The sequence below is a fragment of the Populus alba genome, chromosome 14 (assembly GCF_005239225.2).
Source record: "Populus alba chromosome 14, ASM523922v2, whole genome shotgun sequence".
NCBI lineage: Eukaryota > Viridiplantae > Streptophyta > Magnoliopsida > Malpighiales > Salicaceae > Populus > Populus alba.
The window spans coordinates 12,949,439-12,957,925 of NC_133297.1; positions in this window are offsets into that span (position 1 = coordinate 12,949,439).

Sequence of the window (8,487 nt, forward strand, 5' to 3'; positions counted from 1 at the left end):
CGGGCACATGTTAACTAGTATTATTAAGACCGTCATAGCAGGTACACGTGGTCTTTTGTCGACTTGGAACCTGGTTTGGACCTGGTTTCATGTCAAAACATGTTTGGTAGGAATTGACCTGTTAATTGAATGAGTTAATTAATTAAAATCCAAGTGAAACTTAATATGATTTTTTAAAAAATAATATATTTTTTAAATTTATTTTTAAAAAATTTAAATAATATTTTTTTAAATTTATTTAATTTTTACTCACCCGACTCATAACCAAATTTTGTACTTGACCGAATTCTCTAACCATGATAATAAAAGCACTTTTTAAAGAAGAAATATCATTTGACAGTTGACCAACCAATCGAAACGACAATTTCAGGCAGTTACTTGGTAATAGCGGGGGGTGTTTTAGTGGTGGTGTCTGTAAAGATTTCCCTACGTGCTAAAGAGTTATTGGTGATGATATAACTGGTGTAAAGTGTTTGTAAGCAAAGGTTATATATATTAATTTTCAAATAATTATTTTAATAAAAAAAAATAAATTGATGAAACTTAAAATATAATTTATATTATTTTTAAATATATTACATCAAATAATAAAAGCTCTTTAAATTTAAAATTTATACAAGTCTACATAATTTATGCTTAATTTTTATTAAATGAAAAAAAATAATATAATTTGAACTCGTGATTATTTAATTAACAAAATTATAGTATTATTTTAAAAATTTTATTTTAATTTAAAATTGTTATATTATACTTAAAACATAATTTATATTATTATTTGACAAGGAAAAAGCTTGGATCTCTTACATGCATGTCTCACACCGGCATTAATATTTTTTGGTCCCAAAAGATTGATGTGTCCAATATATATGGTTAAGAGAATTATCAAATGTTGGTAGGTTAGAAATTGAAGGGTCTTTCTTCTACGAGGGGATCTATCAGTGCCGAAAAAGGAGAGTCCATAAATCCGACGACCTAGAATTTCATAGATCTTTCTGATTCTGGGTATTCAAATACATAGTGTGGGGCAAGTTGAGGACATTTTTAAGAAACATTCCTCATTGCAGCTGTGATGGTTCACTATCACAAATTTGGCACTGAGAATGTTTTTATTTTCCAAAATAAAACCATAATTACAATTATTGAGAGGATGTTTCAATCCGTTTTTCACATTCAAGGTCAATCAGTCCTCGTTTTCTCTGAGAGCAGACGAAGTTGGTGAAGTTTGGTTTCGCAAGCTATACTTCTAAAGAGAACACAAGTTTACATTATCAAGACCGATTCTAAGCTAATGTAACTTCTACGTTAGCTAAAGCTTGGCGGACTTGATCAAACCAACCAGATTCACAGCCTAAATTATCATTCTTAAAAGGCCAAAATCATGGCCAGTTTTTGTTTTATCAGCTGTGGCCGACCTTATAAAGACGAGATGTTACGGTACCGTACTGTAGGACTTCCCTGCGCGCTTCATCTGTACGGGACTTTTCCTGTTCACCGGCCCTAATATCCTTCATAGTAGCAAGGTGTCGACGGGCATTTGTGTCATTTCAAACAACCAGCAGAGATATAGAGATGTGTGGGCTTCAGTCATCATCACTGGGAATGATTTCAGTTGATAGATCATAGAAGCACAAAGCTAGCTGGTGTACAGACAAGAGGGTTTTGTATTTGTCTGTGCATAAGTATTTGACATTTTTGGGTGTATAAAGTGAAGAATGATGGATCACGATAACTCCCGAGTCCCCATGTCAAAGAGCGAGCATGGAGCTAGGAACTCAGACCGGCCTCTTGCTTCTGGGGTTCGCATGGTGAATAAACGGATTCCCTTGCGTTTAAACAAGTCTTAAATCGAGTCCTCCATTTTTTCTTTTCTTTTTTTAAAATATGTATATATGAGCGTAAATTAAAGACATCTTTTTTATATTAAAAAAATTCTGTTTTTTTTTTTCTTTTTTTAAATAGTCAATGAAATGTGAAACCAACGAGGAATTTCTTTTTAATAGCCTATTATGTGAGGGAGGATTCTTTGTTATCGAGGCAACAGAGAAAGAGAGCTTGCCAGTTTATAAAAATAACTATTTTTCTTACCATGCAGTTGTTGATTTGAGGAAAAGCTTGAGAATCGACATGGCTTTGCAAATAGATTTGATAGCTTGGGACATGAAAGGGAAAGGTCGAGAAGAATTATTCAGGCCTAAGGAGAAAATGAGAGCAAATAAAGAAGTTTTAGAGTATGTTTTGCACCATTAAATGCTACCATGTGCTAGCTTAACTTTTGAAAGTAGAATGTGGTTTTTATGAAAAACATGTTAAAAGTATATATGGATCTTTTTTTTCTTAAGATAGAAGACCATTTATTTTATATAAAAGATAAAAATAACCTTAATTTTTTTAAAATTAACCAACCTCAGTCATTTTTGTTTTATCCCTAGTAATTAACAACTATCTAATTACATAGTTAAAACCACCTAACCTCAATTATCTTATTTTAAGTATATAAACACCAAAGTTGTATGAATATTAATTAAATTACATAGTAGTACTATTTACTCAAAAAAGTTATAAATTTTTTTTATTGTTTATTATTTACTCTTGTTTTTTAAGATATGGATGTGTTTTCCAAAAAAAAAAAATATTTCATAAGAAAATATTTAATTTCCTAAAAGAAATGTTTAATTAAGTTATGTTTCTTATGGTAATTTTAATTCAAAAGGCACACTAGTAAATTATCAAACAGTTAAAATGATTTCACCTATAACATACAATGATTGGTTTCCAAATATATAGTTTAATATTAGCATTTAGGCGCTTTTCCCCGCTAGTAGGATAAGAAGCTAATGATTGTATTAATAAATATGAGCGTTGTTATTTTTGCTAGCATGCAATAAAAATACAAAAATTATAATTTTTTCTCTCTATATTTGACAAAATTTTCTCTCTCCTCCATAAATTAGGGATTGAAAAATAATAAAAATAAAATTTTCTACAAAAATTGAACTTAGAAAAACATAAGAGACTGAAAATATAGAATTTTAGAAATTGAAGCACTAAATTGTACTTTGAATTTTAACTTTCAACACACCACCTATTTTCAACTCTTATTCTAAACCGGTCCTTCTCTCAATCTTGTTCCTAACCAACAAATATAAAGCAAATGGCTATTAATTTTGCAATTAAAGGACTCATTCAATGAAAACAAAGGTTAAGAGATAAAAAAAAAAAAAAAGCATTATTCCAGTCCGCAGTGCATTGTAAATGTGTGAATAGTATTTAGCATTGTTCCAGACCCCTTTCCATTACGAGTCATGGGCCAAACTTGTAGAAATTTTAGTATTTACAGGATGTTAGTATAATTTTTTAAATTTATACTTCTAATTTTTTTTATATAAAAACATGTAAAAAAAAAAACTTTTTTATTAAATTTTTTTTTTACAGAACAAATTAGATAGCCCAAAAGGAATGAATACAAAAGCATGGAAGGCGAAAGACGAAAGAATTCCGACGAATGACATGACCGTATACACAACTCCTCCTCCATGCAAATGTAATTTCTTTTCGTCAAAACTCAAAGGGCTAAAAATAAGTTGAGTGGGCCTTCAACCCTTCAAAGGCCATGATTGAGAAACTCAAACGAACAAAAAGCGAGTGTATGTACATACATTAATTGATCCAAAGCAAATTAAAAGTACTTTATGCGTGCAAATTGTCTTATAGTTTTTGTGCATGTGATCATGGATGTTTTCGCTTTTCTGGGTAGAGAAAACAGAGAAGAGGCCAAACGCCCAACAAAAGAAAAGAGTACGTGCAACATTGACGGGGATTACAAACCCAATCAACCAACCAAATGCTATTCTTGAAATTGGTGCTTCATTTTCTTTTTTCACTCAAGCATGCATGCTACATTTGTGTCTTTCATCCATTTAATACATGCTTGGAAAAAAAAAAAAAAAAAAAAAACAATTCATATTGATTAGATAGAGCTTTAATGGAATGAATGCCCAATTCAGGATTGTTTCTTTCAAGAAACATTATTGAAATTTTATTCTAGGTGGAGGCTACTTTTGTTTTAGAGATATTTCGGGTAATAGTATTCAAACCCAACACTTCAAGTGCGGTGTTTAAAAAAAATAGTCTATATGTAATATTTACACTGTGTAATCCGATCTGATTTGTTAAAGTCATATATTATATATAATAATTAAAAAACTTAAAAAATAGATATTTGAATCAAGTGGTGGGTTGAGATTCTTGAAACTTGATCAACCCGACTCAACTCAGATATCCTATACTCTTTTTGTCTTTAAATTTGACTATTTGTGGATTGAATGTTTATTTTTGTTTTATTTAGAAAAGTTTTGGTTTCAAAGTTCTTATCAATGGAATTTCTATTAGATTTATTCGTTGCAACAAAAAATAACTTCTCTGATTGCTAAAAGGAAAAAGAAGGTAACTAAAATTTAATGGTAGTGCAAGATATGAGGATTAAACTTAAAATTAGAGGAGTCATGGTATCTATAATTTATGTTGTAGGTTTTGTCTTTCAATGTAGACCCATAAAAATTAACAATATAAGTCTAACTTTTGGATATATACAATATCTATGAAAAATTTAATCCAGCCCGATATACCAACCCGCTCCAGTAATTTTTTTTTAAATAAGTTAAGTTTATAATTTCTAAAATATCAAAGTTTATAACTTTTGTCTTTAAAAGTTAAGTTTATGTATCCAAATCCGAATAAATGATATCAATTAACACCCCTACTTCAAGTTTGAAAAACCAGGGGGGATTTTGAAATGTGTACGACTTTGAGGATGGCAAAGAACCGTTTGATATAAAAATCCAATGTTTAACCCTACATTTTATAAATTTTTGTAACCCAATCCTTTCCTTAATTTTGTACGACAATTTAATTATGGTTTTTCTAAAATACACTTCATTTATAATAAAAATGTCCAGTGGCCCTAACACAGACAAAACTAAAAAGACTTTCAAAATCAAAAGTACTGAGTACTGACGAGTTAAGTCATGAGGGAAAAAAAAAAAAAAGTAAATTGCAGTTTGCGATATACAAATACACCTTATGCAAAACGTGCCCCGACGAACTTTTCTCTTAATTGAATAAGTATTGTGCTTATATAACATGCTTTTCGTATAAAATAAAAATAAAAACAAAAACAGTGTCACTTAAATTAAACTAATATATTTTAATAATGAATTAACAAGGTTATTATATCATTATTATCGAATAATGACGACGGCACGATTTTATTTAGAAGTTCCCTATTTAATTCTTGTTTTCATGTCTGCATGCAGTTTATTTCTTGCCATTAGACAGCTCGTATTTAATTTTTGTTTGTCAATTTGTAAAGATAAAACCAATTATTGATCGTCATAGGTGTACAATATTTCAATATTCAAACGATATTAATGCATGTGTATTTGCTTTTTAATTGTTTACTAGTTAAAAAAAAGTGGATTGATGTGTTCCTAGGGGAGTGGAAAATTAGTGGAAACTTTTTAATAAAAACTTTAAATAGATATGGTCGTTTTTAATAGTTTTGAGATGAGAATAACAATAATTAACATGTTTGGAACTCTTTATATTGAATTAAATTAAGAGATTTTAATAAAATCTCATTTTGAATGTGTTTTTAGCGTTAAGAATTGAATTTCAAATTAAATTCAATCTTTAAAAATATTATAAAATAAATAAGAGGTCAACTTCTATACTTTATAATCCTAAATATAAGAAATTAATGTTAAAACTGAATTTTTCAAAAATACCTATCTACCTATTTTTTTAGAAACCTTTGAAAAAAATAAGATGAAGATAATAAAGATAAATATATAAAAAAATGAATTGAATTTTATTTCGTCCAAATATTTGAATTCAAGTTATTTATTAATTAAATTCAAATCAAATACTATAATTAAATTCAAATACAGTACATAATTTGTTCCGAACAACCGGTAAGTGATTATAATAATGGTTATGTTAGCTGTAAATGTTTATAATGATGATGATGATGATGATGATGAAATATTAACAACTATTTTGATCTATATTAGAATTTTTTTTTTTTGGTCATTACATTTTAATTTTAAATATTTAATTCTTAAATTAAAAAAATAAGCATTTAGAAGAATAATTGATTTGACTTATATGCGTGAAAAAAATAGAACCAGTAACTAACTAAGATGTTTTAGTAACCTGTCACATATTTAATTATTAAATCTAATCAAGGGTTGACTCAACTCAAGCTTTAGATCACAGATGATGAGTCAATCCAACATGTAAGTGGATTAACCCAACAAATTAATTATATTAATGATTCAACTTTCTTTGATGCCATATATAATACTAAAATTAAAATAAATTGTTAATGTTGGCTTTTATAAGTTGATAAAAAAATTTTCATTTGTAGAAAAGGTCGAAGATTCATGCCCTACTCTAAGCATTTTTTTTTCCCTTCCATTTTTCTAAAGTCAATCTTTCGACCCGATCGTGGTCTTGACCGAGTCAGTATCTCGGTCATTCTATTTACAAACCTAGCCAAGTTAGATCCTGAGGAGGTAGGTTTTCAGATCAATAGGCTGGGGCATCTTTGATAACTGTGGTCACATAGTTTGTGGTGGCAAAACCAATCATTAAGCATTAATACTCAATGATACAAAGACATGCTATTTATTTTTTCCTTTATTCACATGCAACTCTTAAAGAACAAGGAACCAAAGAAAAATTGAGCTTTGATTGAGGCTAACCATAAAAAAAAATCGAAAATTTAACAATAAAGTAAAAATAAATATTTGAGTGATTAAGTGTTTCAAGTAATGATTAACTCAACATCCAACACCATGATTTATAATCACAAATAATTCGAAACTTACATCGTCAAGAAATGACCATCTCAGCATCAATATTGTCTCCCTGTGGTGAACTATTATCACATAAAGATTAAATAATGAACCCACACTTAAAAATAATATATTCATTGTGTTATTGTATTTTTTTTTTATTATTACTAAAATCTAAAAAGTGTAGTTTTTTCACTTTACACAACACTGTGTTGTTCACTCCCTTATATTTTATTGTAGATACACTATTCATTTTTTAAAATTTAATCCTTAAATTTTTTTGCATGATTGCATTATTTTTTAACTAAATTAAAGGATAATTAAATTAAATTTGTTGGGCAGTAATAAAATTAAAAGACAGAAGATAAAGTAGTTAGAAAATATGCCACAAATGAATAGTAATTTCAAAGTTCACACAAAAAGTTTAATTTAGTTTTCAAACTCTATTAATTATATATGTTCAGCCCTTCAATGTTTTTTCAATTATGTTTTTGTATAAAATTTATTTTTGTTATTTTTAGTCCATGATTTGAGAGATAAAAAAGAAAAGTTGCCAGATTCTAGCAGTAGTTAGAGAAAAATGATATTGACATCAATTTCAACTACCAAATAGTCGATCTTGGTATCAAATAGTTCTATTTGATGAAAAGAGCTTTGCTTGGGTATTTGTATGCCTTGAAATTGCCTAAAAAAGTAAATATGAGCTCAAAAGAAATTTTTATTTGAAGTTGATTTTATATTTTCGTGTGGTTTTTTTAAGGTTATTTATGGGTTTGTCAAGGTATTTTGACTTTTTTCTAGATGTTTCTAGTCAAGAATTGGTTGGAAAAATGGGTTTTTGAGAACAAAATTTGAACCTATTTTTTCGGCCGCTCTAGAAAAGTATAATATGATATGCCTTCTAACTTTTTTTTTCAAAACATAATAGGGAAAACAACCAACCCCATTACATTAAAAAAAAATCAGAGCCTGTGCATAGGCCCTTCCTAGATGGGTAGGCCTAGCGTCGCTTGACATATTTCTTTTTCCTTTTTTGTTATTTTTCTTTGTTTTTTTTAATATAAAAACACACACATATATTTTTTAAAACAACTTGTTAATTTATACCAAAATTAATACTCATTCTTTCTAATTTTTTGTTGTTTGTATTTAGCCCCTTTATATATCTATACATGATTGAAATTTATTTTTTAAAATAATTTTTATTTATTTATTTTTGGAAGGTATTTATAATAAGTGCAACACGCGAGATTTTTTTTTCATTTGATTTATTCAATCGATTTTATATGCATGTTTTTTTCTGCTATCATTTGATTAAATAAAAAAATAATTTTAATAAATAAAATTATTGAATACAATTAGGTAAATGAACTGTGTAATAAGATTAAATATATTGATCTACATTTACCATTTGACATTTTCATATATATATATATATATTTAGTTATTGTCAATAATTTTTTTATTTACTTATTGAAACCGATGATTATTAATTTATTTAACTAAATGTAAGCATAAGTTTTTATTTTTATTTTTTATATTTGATATTTTTAATGTAAAAAAAATATTAAAAAACCAACATGTTTAATTTGTTTTAGTAAAAAAAATAAATTCGACGAGCATAATAGCGTTG